Source organism: Drosophila miranda, chromosome 2 (genome assembly GCF_003369915.1).
Source record: "Drosophila miranda strain MSH22 chromosome 2, D.miranda_PacBio2.1, whole genome shotgun sequence".
In the NCBI taxonomy this organism is placed as follows: domain Eukaryota; kingdom Metazoa; phylum Arthropoda; class Insecta; order Diptera; family Drosophilidae; genus Drosophila; species Drosophila miranda.
In genome coordinates, this window is record NC_046675.1 from 27,710,212 (window position 1) to 27,723,809 (window position 13,598).

Here is a 13,598-nt window from a genome sequence, read left to right on the forward strand (position 1 = left end):
TATGTTGTTGCTCATATTCGTATGCACTTGCATTGGTATGAGTGTGTGTGTGTGTGTGTGTGTTGCATGTGAGTGTGTTTAAGGGCTGCCACCTAGCTTAAATACTTTGATTGTTGCCACAGCTGCCGCTGCCGCTGCTGCTGCTGCTCCTGCAGTGAAGCCAAGTTTTCCTTACGGCAATTTTTCCCCTTGGGAAGCTCTTCTTCGAGTGTTTTCATTAAGTTGTCGACTTTGAAGAGAGTTTATGGTTTATTAATGGGAGTTCCTGAAGAGCAACCACTCTCAATTGAGTTTGTTATCAAATCCAAGTTAATCTCTCAGTCATTAGCAGAAAAGCAGCTTAATTTGTGACATTTCCATCAGTTAAATGTCTTAATGTTTAAATTGCCTTTTGAAAAGGTTTTACTTGGGAAAGTTTAAAGTTTTCAGAGCTTTAAACTACTTTTGCACTTCAGAACTATAACTTTTGTGGGAATGAAAACTCGTTTCTTGTAAAATTCACTTCACTAATGATTACTTTTCCAATTTTGTCTTTCAGAAAAAGTTGTACTGAGGGGTGAAGTAAAAGGTAAGAAAAATTAAGAATACAGGAAAATAGAGTAAAAGGGTATCTTTATGTGGAACTTCCCTGACTAAATCTCTCTTGTGAAATATATGGCAATGCCCTCTTTGAATCAAACGGCAGAAATACTTAAAGAGTGGACAGGAGAGGGCAGCCCGATCAGGAGAGGGACGAGCAGAAGCAGTCTTTTCTACCAGGAGAGCAACAGCCTAAGGAGAGCGTATTCTGTACTAATGTGCACATGTGTGCAGCTCAGGGATTATCTCCCGAGCATAAGAGAAGAATAAAGAAATATAATGTGAATGCAGCGAAACATTAATATAATTTGAACACAGTTTTTTTTTATAAATTTAACCTTTTATACAATTGAATTTTCTTTATTTAACACGCGCACAACACATATTATTAATTATTTAAAAACTGCACTTTCCTGATATTAATAATAATCAAAGATTACTTAATTTCACTTATTAAAACTTCGTTTGACGCTTGCAAATAGCAAAGATCAAAGCAAAAGAGTTCTGTCGACGCAGGCGCAAAGGAGACGAAAAGATAAAGCGAAGTTCTCTGCTACTGCGCACGGTCGGCAGAACCGAATTACGTTCGGCACGCGCGGAAAAGGAAGAAACAAAAGAAAAAACAAATGGTTCGATTTGGCTGACGTCTACGCCTAGATGACATTCGTCATTGTTCACTGCTGGTACTGCAACTTCGTGTGCGCTCTTCGGCTGCAGTGGCTTCGTGTGCAGCTCTTCGTCTTCCGCTCAACGCTCACCTGCCGAGCCTCGGCTTTGCTTAAGTACTTCCTAAACGGGAAAGCAGCTGCATTGCCGTTATTACTTGCTGCTTGCGAAGCAAAGCAATAGCCACCTCTTTTGGGAAAAACTTTAAGTACGCTTTCAACTTCAACTTTCTGGCTCACATTTCCGCTGCTTCAGTCCCGAGCTGTCGACACAGCCATCTCTCTCTCTCTCTCTCTCTCTCTCGCTCATAACGTCTTCCTGTCAATCTGTTTCGAGTGGGAACATCTTCATGGAGTTAATTACAAGGAAATGTTACAGTGATTTTTTCTCCAGCAAACGCCCGCCGCATAACGGGGTAGGGGGGGGGGGGGTAGTGGGGGGATTGGGTCTGCTTCTTTTCCTTCTGCATTTTCTTTGTGCCTTTCCATTTGGTCATTTTCAAATGTAATTACATTTCATTTTTCTCGCTCTCTGTCTACGCCCCACTCCATGTCTCACGCTCTTCGTCCTTGGGCGGAGAGTCGTTCATTATCCGGGGCTGTCCATAACATTTTGTTGCACAGTCGTCGCTAATCTTGCTGGACAAGTTCCTCCTTCTCCCCTCTCTCTAAAACTCCCTCCCATCATCAGCCTTCTTCCCTCTGTATCCTTCCCACTGAGTAGAGTCCTCCCCGAGTCGAGTCTCCTGTTTAAATGTCAGTTAAAATCCCATAAATTCTCCTTAAATGACTTCTGTCTGCCGCAATTTCGTTTGCCAGCAGAAGCAGCCCCACGTTGACCCTGGCTGCTGGCTCCTGGCCAGAGAGAAGGATACTGAGAGCGGGGTTAAGGGGATGGATATGGCCAAGACGGATGATGGCCAAGAAGAATTGCAGCTTTGGCTAAAAGCTGAATTAACTCTTAGAAGCACAGGAAATCGCACAAAGATATATGTAGATATCAGAAAAAAAAATTTAAATTCATTCTTATGCTACACTTTTTTGTGTGTGTTTTGCTACTAAAAATATTCAGGGGTATTCAAAGTACTTGCAGGGTATTTGTCGACCATTCCTTGAGGCTCCAGAAAATCAGTCTGTGGCCTTCAAAGTTTTTAAGGTATGCATCTCAGATTGAATGATTTTTACTAAACTATCATTTAGAGTGTATTTCCACGAATATATGAAATTTTAACATACATTCTCTTCGGGAATTCCCCTGCTTTCTACGGGATGCAACGATTTTTCCTGACTCTTCTGGGGGGGAAAACGACTGCAACTCGCGCCACCCATGGAAACTCGTACAACTCTTACTAAACTTGCAACTTTTGCAATTGGTTCAATAAACTCATTAAATGCTTCCAACTTTCTTTGTCCTCTCTGTGTTTTCTTCTCTCTTTCTGTCTTTTTGTTCTGTTGTCCGGCAGAAAAGTTTTTCCGGGACTGAAATGGCGGTCATTCGGTCGCTTCGCTCCTTTTGGCTCGTTTTCAACTTGTCGCATTATCCTTTTTATTGTCGGCGACATTTGCAACGCATTATCCTTGGACGCCATTTATTTTGCTTTTATTCTGTTTGCATTTGTTGGCTGTGGAAACCGAAACCCTCGGAAACGCTGGGTTCTGTTTCTAGATGGCTTCATAGCTTCGTTTGGGGCTCGTTGCAGTCGCATTAGAGATTTCTGTGGATTCTCTGTGGGGCTTAAGGATTGAAATTTACGGATTTTTGAAACAGTTTTCATAATGCAAAAGGATTTCCATTGGTTTTTGGCCACAAGGAATCGAATAAATAGGAAAATATAGGTATAGGAAATACAATAGATTCCATACCAATGGATATATAACTTTTTCTAGAGATCTACTCCCCCAGTTTTGTTGTGTTTCTGGTTCTTGCCTACGGCATTGGACTTATTTCCTGCCTATTTTCTGTGGCTAAAATGTCTGGCTCTCTGGCTTTTGTTCCTCGGTTTTCGGAGGGGCCACGGCTTGCCGACGACAGACAATAAATTTTGTGGGGCCACATTTTAATTTGTGGTAAGAAGCAGCAACAGCAGCAGCAGCAGCATTGGCATATGGGGACGTGGGGTATCCGTTTCCGCCTAACACCTTGGCCTGGGTCCTGGTCGTGGCCCTATTTCCGAGTTTCGGAGAATAAACCGCAGTATTTATCGTTGCCAGGGCCTGAGCCTCCAAACCGAAACCAACACTATGCTTAGGAGTAACGCAGGGAGCTGCCACAGAGGAGAGGAAGGAGGCTGCCACAGAGAAGTGGAAGGAAGCTATAGGCTGCAAGGGTGTCATAGAAAGGGGGTGGGGGCTGGGGAAATGTCAATTTATTTGTTGTACCACCAGCCGCAGCTGCCTTTTTGCCTCCTGTCTCCTGGCCTCCTGCCACTGCCTCCTGCCTCTTGCCACTGCCTCCTGCCACTACCTTTTTGGGTTGTGTTGTGATTCTTTTCCTGCGGTTTTGCCAATTTGTCGGGTTTTCGCCTCAGACGTTTTTGTTCGGGCTGTTTTCCCAAAAAATTCTTTATGGAAACTTTGCAAAATTCAAATTCAACGGGGCGGTTGCATGCCCCTCGCACTCTTCCAAGCTGCTACTCTGCCACTTTTCCACTTGCACTTACTTTTCCCCCGAATTCCGTATTGAGTTGACAATATTTTTAATAGAAGAAACTCTCGTCGGAGAGGAAACTTTTCTTTTACTCCCAACAATTTTACAGTCTGCCACTGTCTGAAGGTGTTGGGTAGGGTGGGGGGGGGCACCCTATAGGGGGGGTAGAGAGGGTGTCTCTGTTTGTATTTCAATTTGTGAGCCTTTTATAGAATTATGCACTTTTGTCAGCCTTCCTTCCACTGAAGGGGCCCAGTCCTTGCCACCGCCCTCTTTTCTGCCTTTTGTTGCATGAAAGTTTCTTCTGCTCGAAGTTGCCTCTTCATAGAAGTTGGCCAACAACAATTTTTGCTAGCCAATTGAGTTGCAAGTTTTTCGGTGTTCCACTTTGGCGTTGTCAAGTGCATGCCTTGGAGTCCTGGATTCCTGGTTTCCTGGGAGCCTTGAAAGGGGGAACCATCCCCTAAATATGATTAAATGCGGGAGTTTTTCTCAGAGTAAGCGTTTCGGAGTTTTAGCCGTTGGATTTCCTGTGATTTTCCACCGAAAAAAACATAAGAATCAGAGCAGATTCCTATCTACTTATAATTGGTAGATATATATTTATATATCTATTTATAGATATATAATTTATAGATTATAATCGTTGACAGCCGATTCGAATTTAATTTATATTCGAATTTAATTTCTTAATAAGTAATAATAATTTCTTTCTCCATAAGTACTTTAAAATTTGTTGAGATACATTTCGTATCCGTATCTCTCGTATCTCGTATCTCGTATCTCGTATCGCGCATCTCTCGTGTTAATTATCGCTAGTTCTATGTGTAATTTCCCATCTAATTGGGAATGCTAATCCCAGGGAGGCAGCAGCACTCCCAGCACTCTCGACTCTGCCCCTGCCACCGATTCCTGAGTCCGATTCCAATTCCATTTCCATTTGCCATAAAAAACATTGCTGCGGAGGAATTTGTTTCACTCTCTCTCTCTCGTTCTTTTGCCGCCCCATTCGTTTGCACTTTGCTCCACCATTTGGCAGTCCATAAACATTGCCCCTCCCTTCCTACTCTCCCCTCTGTAGCCCCATTAATTTCCGTCTAAGCACCTGGAGGCGAGGAGTAGGAGGAGGAAGCGAAGAAAGCGGGGAGCGGGAAATGAATGCGAAATGTTTCACTCGTTTTAATCATTAAAATTGTCTGTCAATTAAACAACAAGATTGCTCACCAGGTGGCAACATTCCCATTCTTATAGATCCTTTGAGGAGGTACGATGTTACCACATATGCGTGTGTGCGTGTGTGTGTGTGTGTGTGAGTGTGTTTGATTCCTTTCTTCTGGCGGCTGTCTTCAAATTAAAAAATCCCCGCCACAAGGAGTCGACAATCAAATGGTGGCATGGCGGATGCCACTTCTTGTGTGCCTTGCGGCAATTTGTAGTCTTTCGCATTCAACGTTTTTTATTGCAACAGAGAAAAAGAGCAGGAGATGGTGCAGTACAGAAAAGGAGTCGGTGGGCCAGGAGGAAAAGGAGGAGGAGGGCTGCCAGGCGAGTGGGGCGTTCAAGGATAAGTGGAAGATGCAGAGGAGGTGTGTAATAAAGCTTCGATGATATATGTGCATGAATAAGAAGGTACATATATACGATATATAGTACAGTACTCTTTATGTATAGGACGATTTATTCCGGCTATTGCCTCTTGGGGTATCGGAAAGCGAGTGTGTCCTGTGGGTACTGCAGAGCCGTCTCCCTCCTCCTCCTCCTCCTCTGCCTCCTCTGCCTCCAGCTATGATTATAAGCTACAGAACGAGGCTTCCTTTTGGGGGACTGCTTTCTGCCGCAATGCCATTGTCCATGATAAATGGGCAAAGGAAAGAAAGAGTGAAATAAAGAAAGAGTAGGGCTACGAGGAGGCGGAGAGGATAAGCATCGGAAGATACTGAAATTATTAAAATTCACACAAGAAATATCCTTTAGAAGGGAGATAAATAAAGACAATTTTTGGGGTATTCTAAAAATAATAAGTTGAAAATGTTTGAAAATTAGTTTTGAATATTTGTTTATGAGAATTTGTATTTCAACATATGGAGGTGCAGATTCTTTCTCTGATTCTTCGTTCTATCTCCCATCTGCTCCTTGTATCTTTTCCTCTTCTTTCCCGCTCTTTTCTCCTTCCTTAGCCTCTTAGCCTTAGCCCTAGCCATCTCACTCTCTATATTGACCACAAAATCCTGGCCAAAACCTAAATAAGCTGATCATAAAACCATAAACCAAAATCAAGTTCATCAAGGGAGAAGCCAATAAAAGAGAGAGAGAGAGAGAGAGAGAGAGAGTGTATTCATGGCACTGCTTTCCTTCTTAGTTCAGAGTTAGAGCTGAATCCATTATGAGCTTTTTGGCCTTTTGTGTGTCTGTTCTCATCCTCTGGAGCAGCGTTCCTTTTCCACTTGAGCTGCGTCAATCCCCGGCTAAGACTCTGTTGCCACAATCACAAGTTCATTGGCCACACTGCCACACATGGCCAACAGATGGAAAGGGACAGAGCTACAAGACAAAAAGAGACGGAAAGACGGAAGACGGTACCTGTAGGAGGGGCAACGAATGGAGAGATGGACTTATGGTTGAAGTATCTATAAAAGTCATTAGACTTAAAGTTTTAACAGTGTCGAAGGGAGGGAGGAAAGGAGGGAAAGAAAAGGAGATCTTTCGGGGAGTCCTTGAGGTTAACCTGAAGAGTGAATTTCGGGTTGCCAAAAATCCCCAGAACTTCGGTTTACAGCAATTTTCATTGTTTGCAGAAAGAAAAAGGAAGAAAAAGGAAAGTCAACGGAGGAAGGGAGTAAAACTCTTAAAACTCTAGCTGCAGGGCTGGAGACCCGGAGACCCGAAGACCATGTAAGGAGCAACTCAATAAATCAATATTCGAGTGTGTCTATCATGCTACGCCTTCAGTGGACAAGGGGAACCCCTTTAGAGAGACGGTCCCCCCACCCTTTGGCAGTAAATGCAATTGTCTTTGAAGAGCAGAAGAAGGATGAAGACGGAGTAGGATGAGGACGAATGGCCCGGGGGGTCGTGGGGTCCTGTCTGAGCCTCTGGCATCTGAGGAAATGGCAGATAAATTTGCTTTTAAAGCGCTTTAAGTGTCGCTCGCGTTGACTGGAAGCAAAAAAAAAAGGACTCATGGGTTCTCCACAAAGGGAGGCAGAAGGAGGAGTATGAGGCGCCATGTGATGGTCCACAAAATCCAGAAGAGGACGTAACGTGCGCCTGCCTGCCCCTTCGATGTGTGTGTGTGGCGCCGAGATGATTGTTGGAGAAGGGGGGAGGAGATGATGATGCCACAGCCATGGGGCAGGCGGTGGGGGCGGCGTATTTCAGTCATAAAATATTTCAATATTGTAACAGATTTTTTACGCCCTGTACGCCCTGCCTACCTGCCTCCCACCCCTCTTTTCCTCCACGTTCTGTTTTCAGCGGGAATTTTGTAATCTTTTGCTCTTTTTTTTGTGTGTTTTCATATTTTTCTTTTATTATGGTATGAGATTTTCTTCCTTTTTGGGTTTTGGGTTGGTTTTTGTCATTATTTACGTATTTGTTGTGCAGTTTTTTCTTGGTTTTTCATAGCTTCTTTTTTTTTTATTGTTTTTTGTTTGTTTTTTGATCAATGTGTCGACGACAAACAAGATGCAGTCACAAAAAAACGTTTGTAAAGGCTTAACGGGAAAACCACTCATCCAATCTTTTGCTAAAATTTAAAATGAAAAAAAAAAAACCCCCCAGAGAAACTAATGAAAAAATGATGAAAAAACGAAGGAAAAACTGCTGAAAAATAAAGGAAATCTATGAAAAAATCATGAAAAATCTATAATAAAAAATATGTTAAATATAAAAGGGATGCGGGGGATATGGGATATATTCAATGTACATAGTTGTACTTTGATTTTTGTTTGATGCGCTCATGCCTCAAACTGTTGCCACTGCGACTGTCTGTGGCAAGTGCCCCTCTCCACATTATGTGTGCCACAAATAATTTGATTCCCTTTTGTGTGTGTGTGTATTTTTTTCTCTCAGGCCTGCAACATTTACATTTGCATTAAATTTCAATTCGCATGGGGGGGAACCACATGCCCCTCTTCTGCATTTGGTAGGGAGGGGGGTATAATTTATAACTAAATCCCTGGCATAAGCAGCTCAAATCCAATGGCATTTGGCCATGTTTACCCCCTGTCATCCCCCCCTCCAACCCCTCTGCGGACAGAGCCTGGAGGCGGCAAAGGACGGACCATTCTGTGGGACGATGTCTGCGGCCATATGTTGTTCTGTTCGAGAGCGAGAGGGAGGGAGAGGCTGCAAATCCGCCATCATTTGAATAGGACTACGAGCGGCGGAATGAAATTCGATTCAGATACAGATTCGTGGATTCTGTGGAATCTATTTAATGGCATCCGCGATGTGTGTGTGGTCGAGGGGGTAAAAAAAGGGGTAAAGTGGGGGAGCATGATTACCAAAAGAAGGCTTTTACAATCACTGATCGATTGGCAGGAATGGAGTTTACTTTGGGAATTGCATAATTTGTAGGGGATTGGAAAAGGGGCGGACGATGGGGAGGAGGGGCGCTTATGGCCAGAAGCAAGTGTAACTTTAATTTAGAGGAAATTTAAACAAAAATTTTGAAAGAATTTTTTGCAGATTTTACAGGTATCCAGAAATCTAGCGATTCTTTTACAAGAAGCAGAAATCAAGAGTTTTTTTTCCAGGAAAACCACGAGGAAAGCATATTTGAAAGATACTCTAAAACCATAAAATAATTATCATTCATAAAGATGATCTTTGCTGTCAGATAAGATTAAATCATTGCAATCCCTTTTTTTTTAGAAAGAAAGCAATCATCATGGCTGTCCTTTAAGTATGATTTTCACTGTATTCATATATATTCATTTCACACTGCAAACAAACAATACAATCGACAAATTTCATTTTGAATTCTGATTTCATTGTTGCTTCCATTGGCCCATTGTTTGATGCGTATTTTGTATTGGGTTTTTGTGGGTTTTTGTGGGTTTTGGTGGGTTTTTCCTTTGGCCGACATTGTTTGGTCATAATTAAGCCTCTCTCTACTTTTCTCTGTTTCATCTCGTGGCCATCTCTGTTTCCCCTCCTGTTTCTCATTTTTGTGATGCACTGGAGCCTCATTTAGGTGCCATTTGCCATCGAAATTGTTGGTGGCATTATGTTAGAAATCAATTTTAGGGAGGATTGATGGATATTTGTGGAATACTTTCATCTATCTATTACACTCTCTCCCTCTCATAATACATCTGCAGCTTTGCTTCAATGCAATTTAATTTTGGCGCTACTTTTCTTCATCTCATCATACTTTTTTCTTACCATTTCTTTTTTGATAAGTGCACTCTTCACGTCCAAGGATACGTACGTGTGTCCTTTTGACTTGATTGTGAGCGTGTGTGTGTGTCCTTAAAGAGTACTAGTATGCGTGTGTATATAAGTAGTATATTGTATATACAATAATATACACTATGTATATAGTAGGAGTGAAGTGGAAGTAGTATAAGTGCTCCCCGAAAATCACTTCCCATCTCAAGATGTGACCAGTGACCAGAGCCCCCTTCGTCTGTCCCTCTCTCTGTAGCTCTCCCTCCATCTCTTCATCCCGGCATCTGTCAATCCTCATGTCTTCTTACGGACCCTTTCGACCAAACATTGGTACTTTCGCAAGGTACATTTAATGGTGGGTAAACCGGTAAACCGCTTCCACTTTTCTTCTTTCTGTATCTCTCCATCCACCGCTTCACACTTTTGAAAGTATTTCCCAACATCGTTTGCCCATAGGACGGACCCCTGTCCTATTGCCTTACCTTCTGCTTGATATACCTTGCTCCGACTTCTCCTTCTCGTGTTTCCCTCCCACTTGCACTTTGGTAACTCTGTTGCCTCCTTTTTCCACTTCCTGACTTCCCCGTCGTCTGCGCCTTCGTTTCTTCGTCTCTGCCTTCGACAGCAATGTCAACGTCTTCGTCATCATCTTCTCTATTTCCTCCTTCCCCCTCTCCTCTCCTCTCCACTCCTCTCTTTTTCTGTTGGGTCTTTGTTATTGTTTGTTAATATATAGTACTGCGATTACGGTCTTGTTGCTGTTGCTGTTGCTTTTGCTACTTACTTCTCGTTCTCGTCGTTGTTGTTGTTTTTGTTGTTGTTGTTGTTGTCTCCTTGCGCATGTATTTTGCTCACGTAATAACGATAATAACGCTTATTTCTTTCATTTCTTTCTACTTTTACCCGAAACCACTTTCGAGACAGAAAAAAAGAGAGCTCTCTTTCTAGTTTTTGCCTTCTTTTTTTTGTGTCGTTGGATGTTGTTGTCGGGAGCACTGCTGCTGCTGTCATGTAATTCTCTTAGAGCTTAGAGTAGCATAATATTTATTGTGGATTTTTTGTATAGGGTATAAGGAAAGCGATATTCGGGGTATATATGTAGGACGGTGGGTGATCAAAGTTTTCGATCAGAGGGCCTATTCGAGCTGTTGCCTCAAACCCTCACGTAAACCGCATAGCGCAGTTATCCTTCTTATTCCTAGATACATTATACTACCGGTTCTATATTTATTTAGGTCAAATTTTAGCCCGATTATTACAAATCATAACCATGTTCAGGTGTGAACAGTGGGTCTTTGAAGGGAGAAGGCATTCTTAAGAATTAGGGTGTTCAAACTAACAGAACGTTCTCTTTTGCGTCTATTGCGTTCAACTGCTCTCAAAGAGAGAAAGAGCTCTCAGAAAGAGCATGTGCTGCAATACATACGAGAACTTTCGCACCTTTCAAGTCTTGCATCTCTCTTATGTTCTCTGCTGTCGTTAGTCTCTTCTCTTCGCGATCCTCGAAAAAAATTGTAATAGAAACTTCCATGAAAACTCACTCCTCCTGTCTTTTACACCGTATCAACTATTCGACTACTGTAAGCGTCCACACTTTTCTCTTGGTTTGGTTTGGTGCTTTTTGCACCATCAAATGCGCTTAACTGTTTGGCCTTCCCCTCTCCACCCTTTCCTCTCGCAGCCTGTGTCACGCACGCTGAAGGGGTGACAGCGGGGGAGGAGGGAAGCAGAAGACAAATTGATAAAAAGTCACAGAATGAAGTCACAGTCGTCGCATCGAATCACAATCATCAACAAACAACAAAAAACACAAAGGGTATGGCAGGAGGGAACTAGGAGCTCTATAGAGCTCTCTGCAATTGATAGAAACTCCATGTCTCGGGGAAGTCGAAGGGGAAATGGAAGTTTGTGTTTTTATTTTCGCTTTAATTTCTGTGTTTTTTTTTGGTTTAAGCTGTGTATTTTCGTTTATTTTTCTTCCGGTTTTTTCTTAAGTTTTGAATTCTGTTTATGGAGTCATAGTCACGTAGTGCTTGCTTATCTGTGGAAACTATCTGCGGCCCTGACCTAAGACAAGCGAATCGGACATAAACTCTGGTTATCTGTGGTAAGTGGGTTATCCCACGCTTTGAACCAGGAAATGGTGATAAATATCGTAAATGTATGATGTTTGGGAGTACTATTTTTGAAGCACGGTGAAGTTGTATTCGGGGTTCTTAGGGGTTCCGAATTGTTTACGGAAAAAGAGGCTGTGTAAGGGAGATTTTCAGTTACTAAAAAACATGTTCGAGTGGTTCGAACGTTTCGAATGTGCTTTATGGGGCTCTATTGAAGCTTTTGCCTCTGATGGTCTCTGATATACGTGTACCTCTTTCTCCTTAATCGAAAGTTCAAATCGATTTAATTACACAAACAATTAGCATAGTACGAGTAGTTTCTTTTTACCTAGCAATACCTAGCAGCAATGCCGACCTCAAACCTAATTCAAAACTAATCAAATTTGTCGTCGGAGTTCAAAGTAATCATCAAATTGCTGTGTCTGTGGATGTGGGCAATTTGTTGATGAGATTTAATTGAGTTTATGTTCAATTTATATCCTTGCTTTCTAGGCCACAACTCCAATCGATGGCGTTTCTTTGTTTGTCTCTGCATTTAATTATAATTATCCAACCGTTATTATCAGATATAAGATACATCGAATGAACTGTGTGGGGGATAATGGGAGGGGGACAATGTGTCTGCGATCTACTCTCGAGATGTAGAGTGTCACTAGATGGAATGGGGGGGAGGGGGGGGGACTTGTGTTTGCACTTGCCACCGCCTTGGGGCTATTTAATGTCGGGAGGAGTGGGGAGTGGGTCTTTGTCAGCCATTTGCTGTAATGCGATGCCACACGATGATGTTTGCTGCCCCACACGATGATGTTCGATTAATTTTCCAAAGATTGAAGCACAGTTTGGTGGCCTAATAATTATGTCGATGGCATTTGGGGCACGTACAACAAACAGAGCAAAGGCACGAAAGCAAACGTATAAAATACAAAATACTGGAAGGACTCACCCTGCCTCCTAGCGGCATAAAGCAGGAGGCCTCTTAAGTAGTCGTCATCATCAGTCATGCGTGCGCAGATATTTTAAGTGCTTCCTCTTGGTGGAACGTGCCCCAGAGGAAGCTCCAGACCCGATAACCCCCCCTACGATAACCAGTATCGGACTTTACACAGTGCAACAGATAGAGAGAGATAGATAGCCAGAAAGAGACGGCACACGGGTTGCTGCCACATTATAATATCGATGCAGGCAGGCAGGTCTCCGCTGCCAAGGCTCGTCCTTAAGTGCACCCACCCACTATCCTCCCATCCGCACAGCCGCCCATGCGATTACCAATCTAACGGGTGAATCCTTTAGGCCTCTGCCAGGCGGCTGCACTTCACTCCTGATTCCCTGCCACTGCCACTGCCACTGCCACTGGCAGGGCTTAAGAGGCCATAATGAATGGACACTTGAAGCGCGCGAAAGAATGAAATCGCAGGGAAGTTAACTCTCAAGTGGAGTTTGCAAAGCCACGTGAAATGTGGGCTAGCAGAGCTATCGATGCAGAAGCAGTGGTGTATAAGGAAATTCAAAGAGAATCTACAAAAGATAAAGCCATAGATTATCTACCTTTACTACTGTTGATTAGCAAAGAGTGAAGCACATCGTTTAATATTCATATTTAATTTCACTTCCGGAAGAATAACTTCCACAATCGTTTCCCCTTCCGCATTGTTCTACACTTTTCAGGGTATTCCTCCTCTGTTGTTCGTGTCTGTTGAGGTGGTCTGGATTCGGGACTCTGCAGCCACCCACCCACTCTCCTTTCTGCACATTATAGGTACAGTCTGTGTTGTATTATGTGCTCAAGCACCCAACCACACCAGAATGGCAGTAGCATGGTATCCATACCCATTATTACCCATACCCATTGCATTACTATACGAATCCCATTGCATTATAATGCCTCTGAACCGGCCTGTCTCCTGCTCCACTGATTGTTGTTCTTGTTGATTGTTTGGGCTGGGCTGGCTGCCGCAATCTCCCACAATCCAGAGACAATAGGTGTTTGTGGATGCGTTGCAGTGGTTAAGCGCAGGGAGTGTTAAGTAGAGGGTAAGGGAGCGGGCCTCTAGTGATCGGTTCCCGCAAGAACTGATAAGATTGTGCCTTACCTTCTCCACAACATACCATATTTAAGCTCTTACGTGGTTGTTACGTTGTTTCTGCTGATAATATAAATGAATAGAGTGAATTGAAGAAAGGCCCATAGGAGTATAT

The 13,598-nt window shown here is 43.0% G+C and overlaps 1 protein-coding gene across 1 annotated transcript in view; it reads left to right on the forward strand.

Annotated features, from left to right (window-relative positions):
- Positions 1 to 538: 538 nt before the first annotated feature.
- LOC108155586 (cadherin-87A) overlaps positions 539 to 13,598 on the forward strand; it is a 30,857-nt gene continuing 17,797 nt past the window's right edge. The window contains exon 1 of the mRNA XM_017286495.2: positions 539 to 568. The gene's annotated coding sequence lies outside the window, so the exon portion shown is untranslated. The remainder of the gene's footprint in view (positions 569 to 13,598) is intronic.